The 24179-nt window shown below is 40.4% G+C and overlaps 2 long non-coding RNA genes across 3 annotated transcripts; both read left to right on the top strand.

The window, feature by feature from the left end:
* Positions 1-1874: 1874 nt before the first annotated feature.
* On the top strand, positions 1875-22153 carry LOC116267738 (uncharacterized). Of its 2 annotated transcripts, XR_007572086.1 has the most exons (9): positions 1875-2048; positions 3587-3664; positions 3804-4408; positions 4495-4909; positions 6016-6190; positions 6282-6334; positions 10367-10617; positions 10978-11121; positions 11688-11762. It is a non-coding gene; the product is annotated as an uncharacterized LOC116267738 (long non-coding RNA). The 2 variants fall into 2 exon arrangements; XR_007572087.1 differs by lacking the exons at positions 10367-10617; positions 10978-11121; positions 11688-11762 and adding an exon at positions 22053-22153.
* Positions 17963-21260, top strand: LOC126409235 (uncharacterized). Its single transcript, XR_007572088.1, has 3 exons — positions 17963-18099; positions 19415-19487; positions 21094-21260. It is a non-coding gene; the product is annotated as an uncharacterized LOC126409235 (long non-coding RNA).
* Positions 22154-24179: the final 2026 nt, after the last annotated feature.

Genomic DNA, 24179 nt, shown 5'->3' with positions numbered 1-24179 from the left:
TCTTGATTGGTTCACGTTTGGTTCCTTCAATTAGATGGGAAAGCTTGCTTTTGCTTCCAAAGTTTTCCCCCACGTCATCCTTTGTCTGATTAGAATTATAGGATGTTTATTTTAGAGGATGGAAGTTAATACTGGACCAGATGAAGTGTCTGAACTCTAAAGACATTCTGCTACTCAGATGATGCTGGTGAAAGTACACTTTCTGTTAATGAGTTGAATAAGAACCATTCTAGTGTCAGTGTCCCTCATATACTGTTCAGTACGTGGCCTCAGAATCCACTGTCATTTTAATGATTTTCCACATATATTTGTTTACAGATTAATAGGTGAAGGAAAATATATGGATGCTCTTGCTTTATCTGATCGTTGTTTACGTGGTGGGGCTTCTGATCGGTTGCTACAGTTTCTAGTTGAAAGCGGTGAAGAAAATCATTTAGCCACTGACTTGCCACATGGTTATGGTATACATAGCGTATGGAGCAATAGTTGGCAATATTGTTTTGAGATTGAAAGATAAGCAACTGGCCGCCAGACTTGCTCTCAAGTATGCAGCAGCCACCCCTGTGTTACATTTCTCTTCTCCATGAATAGCTTTTTATGCTTCACTTTTTTCTACCATAAATGAAGTCCTGGTGCACCTGATCACATCGGACTAATGAACTGATTTTTAAGAATGGATATTTGCTAATAGTTTGAAGTCGTGTAGATTCTCTGCTTGACTTAGGATTTGGTTCACTATCACTGCATAACCGTAATTCACCACTCAGCCCTGTAGTTTCGTTGTTGGTACCACTTAAAGTCACATAATCATATGCATTACCTTCTGTACTTTACCAGCTTTGCTTCAAGTCTCATAATTTTTGTTCTAAACTATAATCCAGGCATTTGGACTTGTTTCTATTTGTGTATGTGCAGTGATTGATGCTGATACAGGTGTTAAAACTGAAAAGATATTCTATTATAGTCTTTGAAGAAGTGTTGATATTCATGGCATTCAATGTTTTTAAATGGGCAAAAGAACATTTTTTTTTAAATGTCAAAATGAAAAACACACAAAAAAAACATTTTCACGTTTTCTTTGCATTTTTTTTGTTTTTTTGCGTTTTTGACATTTCGTAGTTACCAGATTTTTTTTACATGTTATTTTTAACAATTTTCCTTTTTTAACTTTTTAAAACTTCCTGAGATTTCCTTATATTTTCTCAAGAAAACCAACTCTACCCTCTTGCCATTTAATATCCGAAAATGATATTTGTGATAATGGCTTGAAATATTGGTTTACATGTGAGATGTATTAGCCACATTCAGACAGGACTAGTGGACAGTCCTTAGGAGTGCTTGAAGATTGCGAAGCATGTTGTTTTGCAGAGAAGGGGGATTCATTTCCAGTGGCTTGTCGGAAAGGACATAGGACAAGGCCATGTTGAGAACTCTTTGACTACTTCAATAGGAAAACTATTGATAATTTAATTATAAATATCAATGGCTCTTCAGGTGCCAGCATGAAGGTCCATGTAAGCATTTAGCGAAGCTTTAAGCACTGTCTCTTTTGTTAATGGTATGCCCAGTTCTTTTACTTTTTATTTCATATGGTTTATTTGACATTAAAAAAATTGGAAGCTTTTTGTTATTTGAAATTATCACACATAACTAAAGTCTTGTAGCTCTTCGTCTTCAAATCCTTGATTAACTTGCTGAGGACTATAACCAATGATGGAACAAATAAGTTCCAGTAATCATATCTAATTATGTAATTGTGACATAAGATACTTAAATTCAGTTCCAAGTCATGTTCCATGTCTAACCTTCATAAAGAAGTAACATAAATGGGGCATCTCCATTTTCATTTTTGGTATCTTGCATTAACGTTTGCATGCATGAGAATAAGTGTTTCGGCCTTCTGGATCATTAGTTCTTCATAATGGACTTTTCTTGATTTCTGAAATATCAATTGCAGATATCTTCATAGATGGGAGCTTAATGTTGCGATGGATGATCTCACCATGTGCATTTGCCATCTGCCGCAGGGTGATCCTCTTAGGAGTGAGGTGCAAAATCATTGATTGTTTATCTTGTCTTTCATCTTTCGAGTTATTTGTGTGGGAAAACCATTTTAAGTCTCTTTGTTTCTGGTCTGTGTGAGTATCTTGATTATGTCTACGCCACAAAGAAACGGCTGCCTGATTTGTCCATCCACCTATATGAGGCCGGTCAGGCCATCAAGTTAGGGCATTGACACTTTATTTTCCTTCATTTCATAGGTTGGATGCTTCTTTCCCTAGGAGAGGACCTTACATAATACATTCCCCTAAAATCTATCATTTCTTTGTTCTCTCTGTCCCTGTCTCTCTCTGTGAGAAGCTAGAAGATTGAGAAGCCACCGTATTCTTACGGGTTTCTGATTGCCTTTTCTTCCTTTTGGAAAACTATTGATTCTCTAAGCATTCACTTCCTTTGTGTATCATGTAAAAGTTATGATAATTCCAAAACAAAGATTTGTTTTTTCAAGCTTCATTTTTTTCTTCATTTTCTGCTCTTGTAATACTGCAGATCTTTCAAGAACTGATTTCTTCAGCTTTTCTGAAAATGACTCTGTCGGTGTGTTAGTAAGGTCAAAACCCATGACGTGCATATGCGTGTGTGCGCATGTGTGTCTACTCTCATCAAGAGTAAGGGGAACAACACAATGAGGTTGCTCAAGAGGTCATCCAGGTTATCCTAATGAGGTTGAATATCCCTTTTGTGTCAGCAGGTTATAAGATGATTTAAGAGATTCCCTTAAATAGAGGAACATTGATAACACTGGATCCATAAATATTCAGTGTATCTTAAGTGCCTATAAGTACTTTTTTCGACATTTACCAAAATCGGGCCTTGCAGAGTTAGCACCAACTAAGAAACTTATTCAGAAGGTCTATTATTAATTTATTTGCTTATACTAATGAAGGACAAGGATAAAACCTCTTCCTGTTAAAAGTTCCTTCTGAAATTGGTTTGTCAATTTCTATCTGCTGGATCCTTTTATTTTCAATTAGATCTGAGAAAATGACTGGAGTACTTCTGGCTTATTATTTTACGTAACATTTTAATGAAAAATGAGAATTACCATAATTGACTTCATTCCTACAGGATTCAAGTAGCAATTATGTCTAGATTCAATGAGTTGGTGATTGAGCTCCTCGCTTGGTAGTTGAACCTTTTAGGTGGTTCTATTCTATATCTGATTCCCAATGCCTGATTCTAGCATGCAAGCATGTAGTTTGTGACTTTTTTACAGCTTTGAATGTCGACTGATACTGCACATACTCATCAATCATTGTCTTCATGTATTAAAAAGGGAATTTGAACAATCTACAATTTTGTAAAGAACATCATGGAGATTCTGGGACTTTTGTTAAGGTTGAAACTAATGCGGCCATGATCAATTTCCATACTAGACTTTTCTGAAGAAATTAGGACCTTTGAGCAATGTTGTCAAAATATGATGAAGCTTTTAGTTAGCATAGCCTTTTTATGCCAATTTTTTCGTACTTGTGAAAGCTGAAAATGTGCGTTGAGATGGTGATAGCTATTTCTATATCATCAGGCCATCCTAGCACGACAAGCTTTGCAGAGATATAGTCACATACTGTGTGCAGATGACAGATATAACAGCTGGCATGAGGTGAGTCGCTCATTGTATTTTATGTTTGTGTATGGTGACTCCTGAAAGACTCTGATATCTATAACAGAAATAAATGTTTAAAGGATTTTGACTAATGGTGTTTTCCCCTTAATCTCCTGTCTGAATGAGGTTCATTCAGGTTGAAGCTGATTGCAAGGAAGATCCTGAAGGTCTTGCTTTGAGATTGGCTAGCAAGGGTGCTGTTTCTGCAGCCTTAGAAGTAGTTGAAAGTGCCAATTTATCTATAGATTTGCGGAGAGAGTTGCGGGGCAGGCAACTTGTTGAGCTGCTTACTGCTGATCCTGTCAGTGGTGGCGGTCCGGTAGAGGCTTCAAGATTCCTTTCATCATTCCATGAAGCTAATGATGCTCTGCCAGTTGCTATGGGTGCCATGCAACAACTTCCTAACTTGCGGTCAAAGCAACTTCTTGTATATCTCCATGTCTTTGTCTATAATTTCTTCCATTGACAGATGTGGGAGCTGAAAGAACTTATTTGGCTGTTTCTTGATATTTTCTTAAGCCCACTATTGTCCATTTTTAAAGGTGCACTTTTTTCTTGAAGAGGCATGATGGAAATATGTCAGACGCTGAAATCTCCCAGCTTAATGCTTGGGCTCTGGGTCTACATGTTCTTGCTGCTTTGCCTTTGCCTTGGCAGCAACGTTGTTCTGCATTACATGAGCAGCCTCTGTTGATCTTAGAAGTCCTATTTATGTGTAAACAGTTAGATTCTGCTTCTCAGGTAATGTAGTATTTCACAAAATAGTACCATGATTGACTATCTTTTCTTCTAACAAGCTATGCTGTCTGTGACTTTTTCATCTGCAGATCATGAAGGAGTTTCCTTCACTTAGGGACAACAATCTGATTCTTGCATATGCGGCTAAAGCCATTGCCGTTAACATGAATCCTCCTGTTAGCGAACAACGTGCCCCTATGGTGGTTCCCAGAACAAAGCAGAAAACACAAACGGGCATGCCTGCAAAATCAAATTTTAGTCACAGCCTCAGCAGCTTGCAGAAAGAAGCTCGCCGTGCATTTTCATGGATACCTCGTGATAGTGGTACTAAGACTAATTGGAAGGAACCATATCGTAAGCGGAAAAGCTTAGGATTGTCTCCATCTGCAAATACTTCTTGGGAAGCAATGGCCAATATTCAAGAGGATCGTAGTTCAGTTAATGCACTTGATGGACAAGAAAGGTTTCCCTCTATTGCTACTTCTGAAAGATGGGTACTCACAGGTGATAAAAATAAAATTGCTATACATTGATTTTTAATGTTTTTCCAAAATATTGCATATTTTCCCCCTCTTTTCTTTTTTCTTTTTTCATTTCCTTTGTTAATGTCATGATAATCTCGAAAATATCATGATATTTATGGCTATAACTCCATGTAACACATGAAACCTTCAAGTTGGAATGGGATGATATCAGGTCTTCAGACAAATTTTTTGCCCTTAAACCACTCTATTCATCCACCCGAAATACATGGAAGCATGTTGAGCATTTGAGGATGGAACATTACAAGAACCATGATCACTTATGGTCTTGGGGGATGTTTTTTTCTTTGCTACCATTTTTATGATTAATCAAAACAGTTGTCACAAATATCTCCATTTTTTAAGAATATTGTTTTAGCAACTGAAAATAAGGACAAAGTGGAAAAAAATATTGATTTCGTGAAAATATTGCTAGAACGAAAATTTATATGTTTTTGTCACTTTCTTATTGCAATATTTTCATTTTTTCCCAAAAAATAGAAAATATATTGAGATATATTTAATATTTTGGGGAATCATTTTAGCATTATATCTTTTTGAATTTTTTCAATGGTTTCATAGGAAAATTAGTAGAAACTCAATTTTTTATATTTTTTCTATGATTTGCCTGATATTTTTAAATTTTTTGAATTCATTAGACAATCAAACTTTCTAATTCGTACCCAAGAAAAACCTTGTCGAGAAAACCCAAGAATGGTGATTGAAAGTTGCAACCTGTGTCTTGTCAAACAACAAACAATGATTATACAATGTGTTTGGATTTCAATGGTTTCTAGACATGACTTATAGATGACAGTCAGTGCTTTGGAGGGCAGGGTTGGGAAGTTTTCATACTAGGCTATGCCATGTGAGACATGCCAGATGAACTCTTGACATCCTTTAACTTGGAGGCCCTTTTGGATGGCATGAGCTCCGTGTTTGTAATTCTTAGCTGGTAATAGACCATAGTTTTACTTCACTTCAAGTGATATTTTTCCTGTGATGTCTGTGCTTAGGGGACTACTTCGGCCTAAAATGTTATGTTTCTTTCTTCTTTCACTCTAAACTATGATAGTGATAACCATGCAGGAAGGGACTTCAAAATCCAAAGTCCGTTTTCTACAAGACCTACATCTTTGTTCTAATTGCATATGCAAGTGTCCAGCTGGCCTTTAGCCTACTCATGCGCATTCCAGCTTGTCATAGGCTGACAAACCGATGTGATCAATGGCTTGTTAGGAGATTTATCAAGTGGATGCATCAGGTTTGGTTTCTCCATTGTTCTTCCCATTGTATTTTCTATGGATCTTATTCATTTATTGTTGTTCCTAACAGCTGTTCTTTTCTGATTTAAGGAAAGGCATTATGTTGGACGAGGAATGTATGAGCGAACAACTGACTTTATCAAGTAAGTCTGTATTTTCCTGTGGAAATATCTTTGTCTTGTGCTCAAACAAGGAATATCGTTTTAGTTTGATTTTGTATATATGAAGGATTTTTTAGGTGTTTGGGTGAGCCCATGACTAGGGTGGTTCTCTTGGCAGTTGTTTTGGCTTATTTCAATAGTGTTGTGCTTAATGGCTATGTCACATAGGTACGGGTACGTACCATTTAAAAAAAAAAAACTTGGGTACGACCATATATATATATATATATATATATATATGTATGTATATATATATAAGCAAAAAATAAGAATTCAAAGATTAAACAAACAGAACAACACATTCATGAGTCCAAAAAAAGAAAAGAATAAAAACGCTAATTTTTGGACAGAAATGGACTTGGTTAACATTGAGCATGTCCAAAAAAAATGAAGGATATGGTCATGGGTATGTTGATCGTACTCGGGACGTAGCATGGACATACCAGTACCCGTACCACGTACCCATATGAGTATGGATACTGCTCCATAAAAGCAATACCTGTGTGACTTAGCATAATCGTTATGTTCCACAAAATTGATTTTCAGATCTTTGATCATGTGCTCTACAAGGTGCATGTGGTTGTGTATAGATGCTTGCTAGGTCATTTTAGATAATGAAAAAAAAAATCAATATAAACTTTCCATCATGAATATGTCCTTCAATAGGCAAGCGTGTCAGCTAGTACTTTTGAGTTTTGATATCTGAGCTTCTATTTCTAAACCAAAATTTATAAACTCAGATTGCATTCTTTAGATGATTGTTTTGGATTCATCCAGGAAATTGCACTGGGATCCAGGGGTTATGGTTGGACTTTGTGAAGTAATGAATACTTATCTTAGGTTTGTATCAAACAGCCACACAGCCAGAAGAGAAAATTTTAGACTGAGAAGGAGGAAGACAAATAAGACAGATTTTTCCTCTTTTTTTCTTTTTTTTTTTGTCCTTGGTGCTTCTTTCTTGTTTCTGTTGCATAAATGTTTGGGTTTTGAGAATGCTTCCATTTTGATTCTTGATAGTGATGGCATTTCATTCTTTTGAAGCCCAATTGTGTGCAATTGGAATGTACATTTTCCTTGTACTCTTTTGGTTGTTAGGCACATTGGATTGGATGAATCCTTTTGGCTGTTGTGAAGTCTGACTCTTTACTGTGTGAACTGGCCACAGTCCCATGAACAGGGTGCTCATGTTTTTTCATATTGATAAAATGCATATATATGATTTTCTGGCTTTGTGTATTTGGAGCAAAATTCTCATTCTCCTATTTCCTCTAGGAATGTGGAAGCAGATACCAATTGCTAACTGGTCGATGATGGTTCTTCTGTTTATGTTTCATCTGTTGGATTGTTTCCTTTCCAACATATGCAGATAAGGCCATTGGTCAATCCTACAAAAATTATTATAAATCTTCATGATCTTGTATCAAAATGTGAGTTTTGCTGCCTTTTTATAGTCATAAAATCCTTTCGAGGGATTAAACTAGGAAGGTAAAATGTTCTTGTGGCCTGCATAAGCTCACATGCCTAACAACAATGGAAACAATGCATCTGTCATGGCAATGTTGAAGATTGCTGCTCTTTTCCTGAATCCTTTCCTGCAGGCCTCATGATATGATAGTTCATCACTGATGTTGTTTCTGTTGTGTTCTGCTGCTAAGCAGGCTGCAGGCCAATTTCTCTCTGATTAATTTGTTATTGTATAAGTATTTTGTTCCACATACAGGATCACTCTAAGTGGTTCTGAATTTGGCTATTTTTGAATAATTTTGGGAGACAGTTCACACTAAATTCATACTTTGATTTCGTTTTTCTTTTCTGATGGTTACATTTCATGACCATTTTTTGGCAAGTACTGGAGTTTCTTGATTATTATAAACCTAAGCATTTTGTACTTTGGTATTCTTTTGCCTTTAAGAAACTTTTTGTTAATTTTTTCTTTTTGACAATGGACTTCAATTAGCTTGTGAAATTGAAGTTTATAATCATGTAACCAGGGCACAAGACTGATCAAACTTTGGTGGATAGTCGTACATTTAGAGTCTTACAGAGTCCAATCCCGTAGTTGTCATTATCATGCACTTGATGATTTTACAAAACCCACCACATAGGATTGGTTTATCCCGGGCTTCCTTTGGGGAAAGATAAGAGCTTAACCTAAACCATTTGTAAAACTTTCAATCAGTTGAGGACTCAAACATGCATGGAAAATCATCACTATTAAACCAACCTTTCGTATTCTAGGAGAGTTGGTGAAGTTCATTTTTCTACCCAACCAACCTATGCTATTTTGCATTCACCCTCTTCTTCAGAGTAGAATTCCTTCCTCTTGGTGATATACTATTTGATGTTAAGAATTTTTGTAAAAGTGATAATTTTGAGTTTTGCTTAAAAACATTTTAAAAGTGTCTTCTCACACAATGATGTGGCTTTTCTTTATTCTTAGTACCTCCTTGAGCAGAAGGATAAAATCTCAAATTTTTGTTGCCAAACAATGGAAGAGGAAAACTAAAAAGATCTTGAATATGAGCAGTAAGGAAAGGTCCTGTGAAGTTGAGAAAGTCGAGACTAGGAAATGCTATTGACTCTGATAATCAAACATTTGTAAGGATTTAACAAGAAGAAGCTATCTTGACAGAAAAGCCAAAATCCTTTGTAAGATCTTGGCAGGTAGTAAAATGAGAGTTGAGAGATTGGCTCGGGGCTTGTGTAGTCATTCCTCTGGGTCAGTAATCAAGAGTACCGGGTAGGCATATAGGTGATTTATGTCTATACCGCGAAGATAACGACTTATGAACCTTTGGTTCGTCGAAAACCCACAAGGTGAAGTGGGTTGGATATGCGACAAAGCTACACATAACTGCCAAAGCGGTGGAGCTTCGTAGTAGCCTTTGGGGTGGCGAGGTATTCCCTCAAAGGTGAAGGTCAGCCTAAAAAAAAAAAAATCAAGGAAAAAAAATTTTAAGGCAAAAGCTGAATGCAAAAGAAAGAAAGAAAAAACAAAGAGGAAAAAAAAGCAAAAGGTGTCTACCAAGAGATGAAAGGCATGAAGGCTGAACTCACAGGAATTGAATGTGAAAATCTTTGGTAGATGTGTGGTCCTAGGGTCAATATCTTCTCCTATTTTTGATTACCTAAGATACTGAGGATGATTCCTTTATGTTCATATTTTGGAAATTGAAAGTCATCCATTCTAGAGATTTGACGACATTGACACGAAATGAATCCTAATGCTTGTACAGTAGGTGCTATGTGTAAATGAAGGTCATATTATTTGCACAACACGAGCACTCATGATTATTAGTTAAATTGATCTTTTTTGAACTATTTCAAGCTAAAAAGTTGACATCTCCTCTAGTCATAGGAGAAACTAACCAATCTGCTTTGGTCTTCAAATATGTTTGTCATTTCATTCCCAATCCCCTTCGGCCTTGAAAGATGTTGGCTATTCCACTACCAAACCATTAGTCCATTCATGGAATAGATGAAACTCGTCGAACCTAGTCAACTCATGTTGAGTTTGACGAATTTCATTTTCTTTGTCTCAAGAGATGCATATCATCTGGGACAAGTGATTAAGCCTGGCCCATTATTCCATCTTAACCGAGTGTCTTCAACATAACCCAGACTTAGGGTTGAGTTTGTCATGGAACACCTCTTATCTCTTTTCAAAAGGACCAATCAATTTTATGTCCTCAGGTCCTTCATGGTTTTAGACGAGGATAATGCTCAGTTTCTCTTGTATCACGTTGGTGTCAGGTTAGTTGAATAGATCCTTTAGTTAGCTATTGCACATGTCCAGCGGTTAAGGTCATTGGTTTGATTTGTATTCAGTAAGATCCCATTTTGATTTAGTTTGATTATTTAGTTTTGTTGAGTTGGGCAATTGTTTTCTGCTTTAATGGTTTCCTGCATAGTGTCATGTTTAGTTTTCACTTTCATTGTGACATGGGTTGTTTAGGTGCTTTATTGTCTTAGGTTCTTGGTTTTTCTTTTTCAATGCCTTCACTTGTGTTGCAGACCGACTATCCCTCGGCGCAACACGGGCCAAATATGTAACGCTCGACTCATTTTCTACGTGGGCTGGATCGGGTGCGGACCCGGACCCAAATCCAGTAGTGTGGGAGCCCGACGTCGCCCTCTTCTCCCTCGTCTCCATCGTTTCCCCTCTTCGTCTCTCCCTTTGCTATGACCACAACGCAGAGAAGAGGAAGATGGAGGTCGGTACAGCGGCGATGGAAGTGGACGGCGGCGACGGCGGCAGTGCTTAGGTGAGCCATCGGTCTCTCTCTCTGTCTCTTCCTCTCCCTCCCGTGTTGTTTCCCTTTTCGGACAGCTCTCTCTCCCGCACTCTCTCTCTGTCCATGCTCTCTGCTCGAGCCTCTCCCCTTTTGTCTGAACCCTCTTTGCTCGTCCTCTCTCTATGCATGCCCTCTTCCTCCCACGCATCCTTGCACTCTCTCTCTCTACCTGCAATCTCCCCTCTCCGTCAGCACCCTCTGCCCACGCTTTTCCCTCTCTCACAGCCCCTTTTACAACTACTATGGGCCTCTTCTAACGACAGCACCTCTCTCTTAAACCTCCTTTTCGTCGATTTTTGATTTTCTTATCGTTGTTTGATCGGATTTCAGCTTGGGGATGTGTTCTTCCCCCTCATAACAGCGGCTAGAATGCGTTGGTGTGGCTGCATTGCGGGATTTTAGCCGTTTGAGGACCTCTCGAACTTGTGAGGTGGCTGCCGGGAGGACTGCAGCAGTTCAGACTCTTAAATTGGGGTGAGCAAGGCCTAATCGAGCCTAGATTGTTGTATATTTGCTGTTGGAGCATGTATAATTATTAATGGAGCATGCTAGATTTAAGATTTGATGAATTAGGATGTTTGTTAACGACGTTACTATTTTGGGGAAGGTCTAGGACTCATGTGGAGGAACGATGATCCATGTCTACAATGATCTTATAAGCATGATGGGTTGATTTTCAAAGCAATTAGGAAGCATGGTAGAGATTGTGTTGTTGTGGAGAACGTTAGAATCATTTTGGTGAGCTTGGGGAGATATGCTTCTATTGAGGTGCATATACGTTGTATGTTGAGAATCTTATGGTGGGGAAGACACCTCAACTAAGGAAAACAAGTGAGAATCGTACATGTGATAAGTCGAATACAAGTTTTGAGTTCTAATCCTTGGCGGCAACCTCGTGGGTTGGGTAGAGACCCTTTTTGGAGGGTTTCGTGGGTCGACACCCATTTGAGGCGAAGACATGCCTCGATAACGGTATTTTCAGATTTGTATCGATGGTAAGCGAAACGAGCAGAGAACTTACCATTTTGTTATGTTTGTAGGTACACCGGGCACGTCAAGTAGGCCTTGAGCAATGTGGGTCATAGTTCAAGGTGTTTAGTGGACGCGCGACAGGTATGGCGGCATTCCAGGCAAATCCCTGCCTAGGCAATTGTGTGAATGTATGTTCCTAGGATCGTGGAATCCTAGGATTGTGATGTGATTGATGGATTGCTTTGTGAATGAATGTGTGTATGCATGCAAATGGTTTGATATATGATATGATTTGTTTTGAAAGGCAATGAGAAGCATGTTTTGAAAATGTTACGCATTTGCATATGTATGCTATGATTGATAATTGCTTAGGACAGATGAGGTGGGGTATCGAGTCGAGTATCTCCTCGACCCCAATTATGCATTAGAAAGCATCCTAGAATGATAATTGTCTAGGACAGATACGGGCCAATCACGGATCGAGACTACTCTCCGCGGTTTGGCTAAGTTTTGAAAGGTGTGATTGATGTGTGTGATTGTGAATGATTTGTCATGTGACAAGTTCTGTTTTGGAAAGCTATTAGAAGCTTGTTTTGAAAACTGTTATGCATTTACATGTGCATGCTAGAATTGATAACTGCTTAGGACAAATGAGGTGGGGTATCGAGTCGAGTGTCTCCTCGACCCCGATTGTGCATTAGAGAGCATCATAAAATGATAATTGCATAGGACAGATACGAGCCATCACGGATCGAGACTACCTTTCGGGATTTGGTCAAGTTTTGAAAGATTTGATTGATGTGTTTCATAAGATGTGAATTTTTATGAATGTGAATGTTGTGAATTGTTGCATATGTATTGCCGTGCGCAATAATGCAATTGATTGGAATTGGAGGGTAGTTGTACCCGTATTGTATGACGGCTAGCTATGACTGTTAATGCTATGTGTAGACCTCGTGGGGAGGCAATTGGAGGTGTGAGTGCACTCGTGAAGTGAACCAACCTCATGAGCTAGCCGGTCATTCTGTGATTGTGCAATTATAATGATAATAATGAAAGAATAAGAGATGAGAGGCCAGTGGGTTGTGGCATTGTGTTTGGGAGACGTCCCGCTTTCGCCACTCGTCTCGCCTGTTCGGAGCGCAGGCGGTGCAAGGCCCCAGGGTACTGTTGTGTGTTGTGCTTGGAGCGTGGGTTCCCGCCTTCCCAACCTGGGTGTCCTAGGAAAGGCTGAGTATCTCTCCTTGGAATTCACACATCCATGGATGAGTGCTCTACCGCTGCAGCGGATGAATGGATCCATACTGTTCTGGGCTACCACGGGGGTTGTCTCTCGGCTATGGGCCACCCGCGGTGTGCACGTGCCTATGTCTGCACCGACAGGAACTGTCAATTCACTAAAGCTAATGAAAATGAATGTAGGTGAATGAAATGTGTGTGAACGAATGTATGTGATTGATGGGCATGTGAATGCTATGACTGAAATGAAATGTTTAAGCATGCCTTGCATGTGATTGAGATTGTGTTTCTGGGGCCCTTGAGTGGTCTTTTCATGTCGTGGTCTATGTTAGGGGTTTTCTTGGCAAATGATGTGCCTATGCCCTGACACGACATGACGATAGATTGTTTTTATGATTGTTCTTAAATTTGAGCCCTACCTAAGAGGGTTTGAGATTTTCCTAGCTTGTTGTCATACTGCGAAGGCTAAGCCTTCAGTTATTTCGTTTTTAGGTTTTGGCGGACGCGGGCAGCAGGTTGATCAGATGGCTTCACTCACATCCTACTGGGGAGGTTTTGGGTCTTTGGTAGTGCCGGCGCGTCATGGTTTGGTCTTTTTGATGTCTTATTTTTGTTAGGCATCAAAGTTGTGGTTTGGGGCATTTTTGTCATACACATAGATGTGACTTTGTATGAATTGAAATTGTTATATAAATGAAAGTTTGCCCCATGGTTTCAAATGACATAGCTCCATCTTTTTTGAATTGTTGTGTAGTCGCACCTCAATGCTTTAGGTTATAAAAAAAAAATTTGTTTGAGGGTCAAAAGGTTGGGGTGTGACAGTTTTGGTATGAGAGCTATGGCAAACCCCACTATGGATGTGAGTTAAGGCCTATCTGTGAAGCCGTGTTGCCCAGGTACACATTTACTTATTGAACTTCTATTGTAGTTTTGATCTTTTAGTAAGGTATATGTACAGAAGGTGATTGTTGTTTTGAGTGATTGATGTTTTGAAACTTTGTGCTGACGCACTTCAATGAGTTGACTTGAAAGATCGGTCAAAGATTCTTGTTTGTACAGATGGAGTACCCATGTAGGGTTAAGAAGCGAGCTGGGTCGGCTACAGAGGCACAAAGAGAGCTAAGTTCGGCCCATTCTGTTGGGCATACCCTATTGGATGATAGCACGTCAGGGCAACAATACGCCCAAACTTGTGTGGGTGCTCAAACCCTATCAAGGCAGAGGAATGGATTGAAGAGGGTGAACGCATCTTTGAGCTCCTTAAGATGCCAGAATGTGACAAAGTTAACTATAGTACGTATTTGTTGAAAGGTTATGTCAAACGGTGGACGTGGACACCCACCTATTTCACTTATTACACAGTTGATAATTCATAAGTTTTAGTGAGCTTGATGTTATTTTGGGCATGGATTGACTTAGCACACATTGTGCCTATAGATTGCAGAGAGAAGTAGATACGATTGTGGACGAATGAGATGAAACCAGTAGATTTCCAAGCACGAAAAGCTAGTCGAACTGATAAGATAGTGGTGTCTGCATTGAAGGCCAAACGTTTGATAGAAAATGAAAGTGTTTCTTTCTTAGACAATATGTTGACCAATGAAACGGAACCGGTGAGGTTACATGATGTTGCCGTTGTGAGTGAGTACTCCGATGTGTTTCCTGAGGCACTGTTAAGTTTGCCTCCAACACGAGAAGTGGAATTCAAGATAGAGTTGTTACCAAAGACAACTCCTATTTCTAAGGCACCATATCGAATGACACTGACAGAATTAGAATAATCTAAGAAGCAATTGCAGGAGCTGTTAGATAAGAGCTTCATTCGACCAAGCGTGTCACCTTGGGGAGCACCCGTGTTATTTGTTAAGAAGGAGGATGAGACAATGCGCTTGTGTATAGATTACCGCATGTTGAATCAAGTCACATCAACAATAAGTATCTGCTTCCTAGGATTGAAGACTTGTTTGATTGATCAACTCAAGAATGCAAAAGGTATTCTACAAGATCAATCTGAGGACAGGTTATTATCAACTCTTGATGCGGGAGGAAGATGTTTCTAAGACTGTTTTTCGAACTAGATGTGGGTACTATAAATTCAGGGTCATGCCTTTTGGGTTGACCAATGCTCCCTTAGTGTTTATGGACCTCATGAATCGAGTTTTCCAAGACTACCTGCATCAGTTTGTGATTGTTTTTATGGATGATATTTTGGTGTACTCAGATAGTGAGGCAAAGCACCGAGATCACTTGAAGAGTGTGTTGAGTTTCTTTTTTTTTTTTTTTTTTTTTGTGCAAGCACAAGTTATATGCTAAATACTCAAAATGTGAATTCTAGCTAGAGAAAGTGAACTTTCTTGATCATGTGATCTCAAATAATGGAATTTTCGTTGATCCGGCGAAGGTGTCGGTTGTACAGGGCTGGAATACGCCGTGCAATGAAACTGAGGTTAGAAGCTTTTTGGGATTGATTGGATATCATTGCGGGTTTATACAAGACTTTTCAAAAATAGCTACGCCCATGACTATGCTATTAAGAAAAGGAGTGAAGTTTGTTTGGAATGAAGAGTACGAAAAGAGTTTCCAATCTTGGAAGGACAAGCTTACCATTGCCCCTGTTTTGACGCTTCCAACGGGTCAGGATTTGTGGTGTACACCGAGGCATCGGGAATCGGTTATGGATGTGTATTGATGCAACATGGCCATATAGTGGCTTATGCATCATGACAGTTGAAGGTACATGAGCAACACTATCTCACTCATGATTTGGAGTTGGGAGCGGTTGTATTTGCATTGCAGATGTGGGGATACTATCTCTATGGTGCAATTTTTGAGGTGTTTACAGACCACAAATCATTGAAGTACATATTCTCTCAAAACTTGAGGCAAAGAAGATGGATTGAATATGTAAGAGATTATGATTTCAAGATATTATATCATCTAGGAAAAACGAATGTGGTGGCTGATGCTTTGAGCAGACATGCTAAGAAAACAATGTGCAGTATGTTGACTCGTTCTTGGACATTGTTGCAAGGTATGATAGCTTGACAGTCTCACCTTAGTGACGAGAACAAAACAACGATGACTGCAATGATACGACATCCTTCGATGGAAGATCTTATATTGAAGCAAAAGGAAGATCCAAATTTTGCTATGAACATGGAAGAAAGCAAGAAGGCAAATTCTTCCTGGTATCAATATGAAGATAGTTCATTGCGGTTTCGACACAGAATGTGGGTCCCTATAGATGAACTAGTGAAGCGTCAGTTGACTGATGAAGCTCACAAATCTAAGTTTTCTATACACCCTGGCAATACAAAGATGTTTCAAGATATGAGAAAGAATTTTTGGTGGCCTGAAATGAAGCGTGAAATTGCAGAATATGTAACAAAATGCTTAGTTTGCCAGCGGGTCAAAGTAGAGCATAAACGGCCAGGAGGTTTGTTGCAAAGAATTGATATCCAGTGTGGAAATGGGAAGACATTCGATGGGTTTTGTGGTTGGTTTGCCTCACACCAGAATACAACATGATGCCATTGTTGATCGACTTACGAAGTCGGCTCATTTTCTGCCAATAAGAATCAGTCAGTCCTTAGAAAGTCTCGTAGAGTTATATTTTGGCGAGATAGTGGGATTGCAGGGAGTGCCAAAGTCTATCATTGCGGATTGAGATCCACGATTTACCTCTAGGTTTTGGGGGCAATTGCAAAGGACATGGGGTACTAAGCTTAAGCTGAGCACAGCATTCTACCCCCAAACTGATGGGCAATCTGAGAGGACCATTCAAACCTTAGAGGACATGTTACGTGCATGTGTCTTAGAGTGGAAAGGAGAATGAGATAAACATGTGAAATTGGCAGAGTTTGCATATAATAACAGTTATCACTCTCATATCGAGATGACACTTTTTGAGGCCTTGTATGGAAGGCCATGCAAATTTCCAGCTTATTGGACCGAATTAGGTGATGACAAGATCAAGAACCTTTTTCTATTGCAACGTTACACCGACCAAGTACAATTAATAAGGAAGAAGTTGTTAATTGCTCAGAGTTGGCTTTTGAGGTGGGTGATCTTGTGTTCTTGAAACTTTCACCTACTAAATGTGTTTTTCGATTTGGTATTAAGGAAAAGTTGAGCCCAAGGTTCATCGGACCTTTTGAGATATTAGAGAAGATTAGAGAGGTGGCGTACAGATTGACACTATCACCTGACTTGAGTCATGTTCATGATGTTTTCCATGTTTCCATGCTTCGAAAATATGTACCAGATCCGACACATGTGATTGATTTTCAAGGTATTCAGGTGCAAGACGATTTGACACTAGAAGAAAAATCTATTAGAATTGTGGATCAAAGAAAGCAAGTGTTTCGCATGAAGAGAATTTCTTTAGTGAAAGTGGAATGACAACACCATGGGTTGAAAGAGAGCACATGGGAACTCGAGGAGGATATGCGAGAGAAGTATCCGCACTTGTTCTCGCATTACATTGAGGTATGATCTAAATTTTGAGGACAAAATTTCCTTAAGGAGGGTAGGATGTACTCGTTTTGTAGGTGGGCCGGATCGGGTCCGGACCCGAATCCAGTAGCGTGGGAGCCCGACGTCGCCCTCTTCTCCCTCGTCTCCCTCGTTTCCCCTCTTCGTCTCTCCCTTTGCTATGACCACAACCCAGAGAAGAGGAAGACAGAGGTCGGTGCAGCGGCGACGGAAGTGGACGGCGGCGGTGGCGGCGCTTAGGTGAGCCATCGGTCTCTCTCTCTCTGTCTCTTCCTCTCCCTCCCGTGTTGTTTCCTTTTTCGGCCAGCTCTCTCTCCCGCACTCTCTCTTTGTCCATGCTCTCTGATTGAGCCTCTCCCCTTTTGTATGAACCCTCTTTGCTCGTCCTCTCTCTATGCACGCCCTCTTCCTCCCACGCATCCTTGCACTCTCTCTCTCTGCCTGCACTCTCCCCTCTCCGTCAGCACCCTCTGCCCACACTTTTCCCTCTCTCAGAACCCCTTTTACAACTACTATGGGCCTCTTCTAACGACAAACACCTCTCTCTTAAACCTCCTTTTTGTCGATTTTTTATTCTCTTATCGTTGTTTGATCTGATTTCAGCTTGGGGATGTGTTCTTCCCCCTCATAACAGTGGCTAGAATGCGTTGGTGTGGCTGCATTGCGGGATTTTAGCCATTTGAGGACCTCTCGAACTTGTGAGGTGGCTGCCGGGAGGACTGCAGCAGTTCAGACTCTTAAATTGGGGTGAGCAAGGCCTAATCGAGCCTACATTGTTGTATATTTGTTGTTGGAGCATGTATAATTATTAATGGAGCATGCTAGATTTAAGATTTGATGAATTAGGATGTTTGTTAACGACGTTACTATTTTGGGGAAGGTCTAGGACTCATGTGGAGGAACGATGATCCATGTCTACAATGATCTTATAAGCATGATGTATTGATTTTTGAAGCAATTAGGAAGCATAAAGAAAAGGCTGTAGAGTAAGCCCACTTTTACAGATCAACAATTTTGCAAACAGACAAACGATCATAAAACCCGCCGCTTTACGTAAAGCCCAGCTTTCTGTTTCACTGTTCTGCTTATCATATTTAAATAACTTTTTATGTCTGCAGAAGAAGGACCATCGTTTTACTTTTGAATTATATATATATATATATATATAATAGCCTTTATTTAAGAACTGAACTATGGAAAAGAGTAGATAAATAAGAGTTTTCAAAACTATCGTTTGAGTCTTAAAAAACCTACTGATCAATCTTCTGAACCACATTTAGGATTTTCTGACAGGAAAATCTAGGTTTCAACTCATGAAATTTATTTCTGCACTAAACTGATATTATTTTCGTAAAAGGATATTTGCAGGTATGATGAATTCATATCTTATCCATTCCGATGTAGTAAAGGATACTGCCCACACATTAGAACAGAAGAGTTTGAATTTGAAAAAGTTTGAACAGGGAAGAACAAAATTGAAAAACAGCTAAAATCTTTTATTCTCTAAAGAGAGAGAGAGAGAGAGAGAGAGACTGTATGAAGTTCAAGTCGATCCACCAAATCCAAGTCTAGATCAGTAGGAAAGAGCTGTTGTTGGGTCTCTTCTGAACATATTGACAAAGACAGCCCAACATGCTCGATCTAGAAGGTCCAATCCTCCATGCTTGAAGTTCTCTTTCGCCAGCAGAGTTGCAACTCACAGTGAACTGCTTGCTTATGGTAGAGATTGTATTGTTGTGGAGAATGTTAGAATCGTTTTGGTGAGCTTGAGGAAATATGCTTCTATTGAGGTGCATATACGTTGTATGTTGAGAATCTTATAGTGGGGAAGACACCTTAACTAAGGAAAACAAGTGAGAATCATACATGTGATAAGTCGAATACAAGTTTTGAGTTCTAATCGCTGGCGGCAACCTCGTGGGTTGGGTAGAGACCCTTTTTGGAGGGTTTCATGGGTCGACACCCATTTGAGGCGAAGACATGCCTCGATAACGGTATTTTCAGATTTGTATCGATGGTAAGCGAAACGAGTAGAGAACTTACCATTTTGTTATGTTTGCAGGTACACCGAGCACGTCAAGTAGGCCTTGAGCAATGTGGGTCGTAGTTCAAGGTGTTTAGTGGACGCGCGACAGGTATGGCGGCATTCCAGGCAAATCCCTGCCTAGGCAATTGTGTGAATGTATGTTCCTAGGATCGTGGAATCCTAGGATTATGATGTGATTGATGGATTGCTTTGTGAATGAATGTGTGTATGCATGCAAATGGTTTGATATGCAAATTGTTTGATATATGATATGATTTGTTTCGAAAGGCTATGAGAAGCATGTTTTGAAAATGTTACGCATTTGCATATGTATGCTATGATTGATAACTGCTTAGGACAGATGAGGTGGGGTATCGAGTCGAGTATCTCCTCGACCCCAATTATGCATTAGAAAGCATCCTAGAATGATAATTGTTTAGGACAGATACGGGCCAATCACGGATCGAGTCTACTCTCCGTGGTTTGGCTAAGTTTTGAAAGGTGTGATTGATGTGTGTGATTGTGAATGATTTGTCATGTGACAAGTTCTGTTTTGGAAAACTATTAGAAGCTTGTTTTGAAAACTGTTACGCATTTGCATGTGCATGCTAGAATTGATAACTGCTTAGGACAAATGAGGTGGGGTATCGAGTCGAGTGCCTCCTCGACCCTGATTGTGCATGAGAGAGCATCATAGAATGATAATTGCATAGGACAGATACGAGCCATCACAGATTGAGACTACCTTCTGGGATTTGGCCAAGTTTTGAAAGATCTGATTGATGTGTTTGATAAGATGTGAATTTTTATGAATGTGAATGTTGTGAATTGTTGCATATGTATTGCCGTGGGTAATAATGCAATTGATTGGAATTGGAGGGTAGTTGTACCCGTATTGTATGACGGCTAGCTATGACTGTTAATGTTATGTGTAGACCTCGTGGGGAGGCAATTGGAGGTGTGGGTGCACTCGTGAAGTGAACCAACCTCATGAGCTAGCCGGTCATTCTGTGATTGTGCAATTATAATGATAATAATGAAAGAATAAAAGATGAGAGGCCAGTGGGTTGTGACATTGTGTTTGGGAGACGTCCCGCTTTCGCCACTCGTCTCGCCTGTTCGGAGCGCAGGCGGTGCAAGGCCCCAGGGTACTGTTGTGTGTTGTGCTTGGAGCGTGGGTTCCCGCCTTCCCAACCTGGGTGTCCTAGGAAAGGCTGAGTATCTCTCCTTGGAATTCACACATCCATGGATGAGTGCTCTACCGCTGCAGCGGATGAATGGATCCATACTGTTCTGGGCTACCACGGGGGTTGTCTCTCGGCTATGGGCCACCCGCGGTGTGCACGTGCCTATGTCTGCACCGACAGGAACTGTCAATTCACTAAAGCTAATGAAAATGAATGTAGGTGAATGAAATGTGTGTGAACGAATGTATGTGATTGATGGGCATGTGAATGCTATGACTGAAATGAAATGTTTAAGCATGCCTTGCATGTGATTGAGATTGTGTTTCTGGGGCCCTTGAGTGGTCTTTTCATGTCGTGGTCTATGTTAGGGGTTTTCTTGGCAAATGATGTGCCTATGCCCTGACACGACATGACGATAGATTGTTTTTATGATTGTTCTTAGATTTGAGCCCTACCTAAGAGGGTTTGAGATTTTCCTGGCTTGTTGTCATACTGCGAAGGCTAAGCCTTCAGTTATTTCGTTTTCAGGTTTTGGAGGACCCGGGGCAGCAGGTTGATTAGATGGCTTCACTCACATCCTACTGGGGAGGTTTTGGGTCTTTGGTAGTGCCGGCGTGTCATGGTTTGGTCTTTTTGATGTCTTTGTCATGGTTTGGTCTTTTTGATGTCTTATTTGTGTTAGGCATCAAAGTTGTGGTTTGGGGCATTTTTGTCATACACATAGATGTGACTTTGTATGAATTAAAATTGTTATATAAATAAAAGTTTGCCCCAAGGTTTCAAATGACATAGCTCCATCTTTTTTGAATTGTTGTGTAGTCGCACCTCAATGCTTTAGGTTTATAAAAAAAAAAAATTGTTTGAGGGTCAAAAGGTTGGGTGTGACAAAATAGGCTTAAAAAAGTCAGCTCGTGAGAACTTGATTCTTTTGGTAAATATAATCTGGTCAAATTCATGGGTGTGTCACATTTTGATAGAGTCTTTGAATTGCATATCATACATTGTTATGATACAATCATGTGTTATGCGAATCTATTTTGTTCACATCCAACTTGCTTATGATACAATCATGTGTTAACCTACATTTTAAAAATATGCTAAGGTTTGTCTCTAGAGTGGTAGAAAAGTTTGTTTTCTCAGTTATTTCAGCAGGGAAAAGAAACTGAACTACTGGTTGGTTTGAACAATGGAGGTAATTGTGGTTGAATTATTCTTTGCCTACTGTCATACTCTTTTGACTTTTGTTTTATTCCTCTTTCAATTTCCTATTTCTTTCTTTTCTTTTGATAATGGTTATTGTTAGGCAACTTTGGAGGTTCATGCCATAAGTGCCATTGTCCATCTCTCCTTTGATCATAAATTATTAGTGCAGAATCTAGCACTTCAGGCCAAAAAAAAGTGCTCTACAATGATATAATTGAAGTTGTTGAATCTGGTGGTTTGCTTAGTGTGCAATTTCTGGTCACTACTATTTATTCTTGTTTTAGGTGGTAAACATGATGGATGGAAAAGTGGATGACCTGAAGCTTCTTTATCGATCATATTTAATGCAAACTTTCTATAATGGGCATATTGAAGAAAAAAAAACGTGAGTTTACATTATGCAGTTTCTGGATTCATAGATGTCCAAAACATTTGTAGGTTATGCAAATAGATGGAGGTCCTTAGTTGCAGCTTCCTTGCTAGTGCTTATACCTTTTTCTTTGTTCTTTTTCTATGTGCAGCTTACTGCTTTGGACAATTTGAAGGATATATTTGGTTTAAACAAATCTGTTAAGATGTGTTTATATTCAGTTTTAGGTTTAAGAGGGTACTTTTGTAATAACTTTTCCTTTAGATGTTTCTCTTGTAACTTCTCTCTCTCCTCTAGTCTATATAAAGAGGAGTTAGGGCAGATTTCGAGGTTAATCAAAGATTATTCTTTCTAATCTTATCATGGTATCAGAGCAGCAGCCGTCTCCTCCTCCTTGGCGCGCCGATTGAGCGGCGCCGCCCGCCGCCTGACCGCGCCCATCGCTGCGCTTCCTCCACCCGCTCGTGTCCACCCATCTCCACCCGTCGCTGACCTCTCCACCCGACGCCTCCGCCAGTAGCTGTCCTGACCTCTCCGCCCGACGCCTCCGCCCGTCGCTGACCTCTCCACCCGACGCCTCCGCCCGTCGCTGACCTCTCCGCCCGACGCCTCCGCCCGTTGCTGTCTTCTCCGCCCGACGCCTCCGTCAGCTGTTGCAGTCATCTTCGCCGCTGCCCGCCGTGGCTGTCACCTCCGCCCGCCGCCGCCGTCCGTCGCTGTTGCTTCTCCGCTGCCGCTGAATCGCCGCTGCACGCTGCATCGCCTCTGCTGTCTCCACCACTCTCCTCTGCTCTGCCGCTGCCCTGCACGCTGATTTTCTTCTCAGCGTCTTCGCTGCATCGCCTCTGCTGTCTCCACCACTCTCCTCTGCTCCGCCGCTGCTCTGCACGCTGATTTTCCTCTCAGCGTCTTCGCTGTCGCCTCTGGTAATCTGTCTTCGTTCAGTTCTGTTGTTGCCTCTTCCAGCCGATCAGACTTATGGATTGCTGCCTGTGTTAACTGCTTCTTGATCAGCATGTTGTCTTTCGATATGTGATTGTCTTCTTTTTGCCTGCACTTCCTATTCCGTGGCTCGGTTTCCTCCATTGTGTTGAGCGATGTCTGAAATTAGCAGCGGCGCTAATACCTCTTCCTTTGTGTCGTCGGGAGAGATGAAGAGTTCCCCATTTTCCAGCTTTATCACCAAAATGGATGGGGGTAATTACGAGATGTGGGCCATGCAAGTAAAAAGAACCTTGATCGCTCATGAGAAGGAACATCTTATATTGGAGCCCGAGCCCGTACAGAAGGTAGGAAAATATACTACTTGGTTTAAAGATAATTCGTTGGTTATGGTATGGATTGTTGGTACTCTTACTCAAGACATTGCCAATGAAGTCCTGCATAAGGAAAGTGCAAAGGATATGTGGGATTCCCTTGCAGCCACCTATTCACAAGCAAGGAATGAAACAAGAATTATGCAGCTTCATCATGATATTCATCAGATGCGCCAAGATGGTCGCCCTCTACATACTTATTATTCTAGTCTCAAGTCCATGTTTGAGAGACTAAACAGCTACTTTCCTGCATGTAAGTGTGAACAACAGAAGGCATACAGAGATATGCTTATGGTCGGAGTATTTCTGTCTGGATTAGACTCTGTTTATGAATCAGCAAAGAATCAGATGCTCACTAGTCCCTCGATTCCTCCTATTGATGAAGCTTATAGTAGGCTAAGCAGAATTCCAATCCCTTCATCGACTGTTCTTGATACCACTTCTGCTATGCTTGCTACTCGTGGCAGAGGTGGGTCCCTCTTTGCCAGAGGACGAGGATACCGTGGCCGTGGCAATACCCCTTCGCGCCCAGTATGTCAGTTTTGTCATCGCATTGGTCACACTGTGGATAAGTGTTGGCAGAAACATGGTCGTCCAGCTGTTGCCAATCAGACTGTTTTTACTGATTCTCCAGAGCAGCCTAAGCCTCAGCATCCTGTTTCCTCCAGTGAGTTACGTGCAGATGATATTATCTCTCAGTTGAGACACTTGATTGGAGATAGACC

The sequence above is a fragment of the Nymphaea colorata genome, chromosome 14 (assembly GCF_008831285.2).
Source record: "Nymphaea colorata isolate Beijing-Zhang1983 chromosome 14, ASM883128v2, whole genome shotgun sequence".
Taxonomy (NCBI): Eukaryota; Viridiplantae; Streptophyta; class Magnoliopsida; order Nymphaeales; family Nymphaeaceae; genus Nymphaea; species Nymphaea colorata.
The sequence above is the reverse complement of the archived record's forward strand: the minus strand, read 5'-3'. Positions and strand labels throughout refer to the sequence as shown.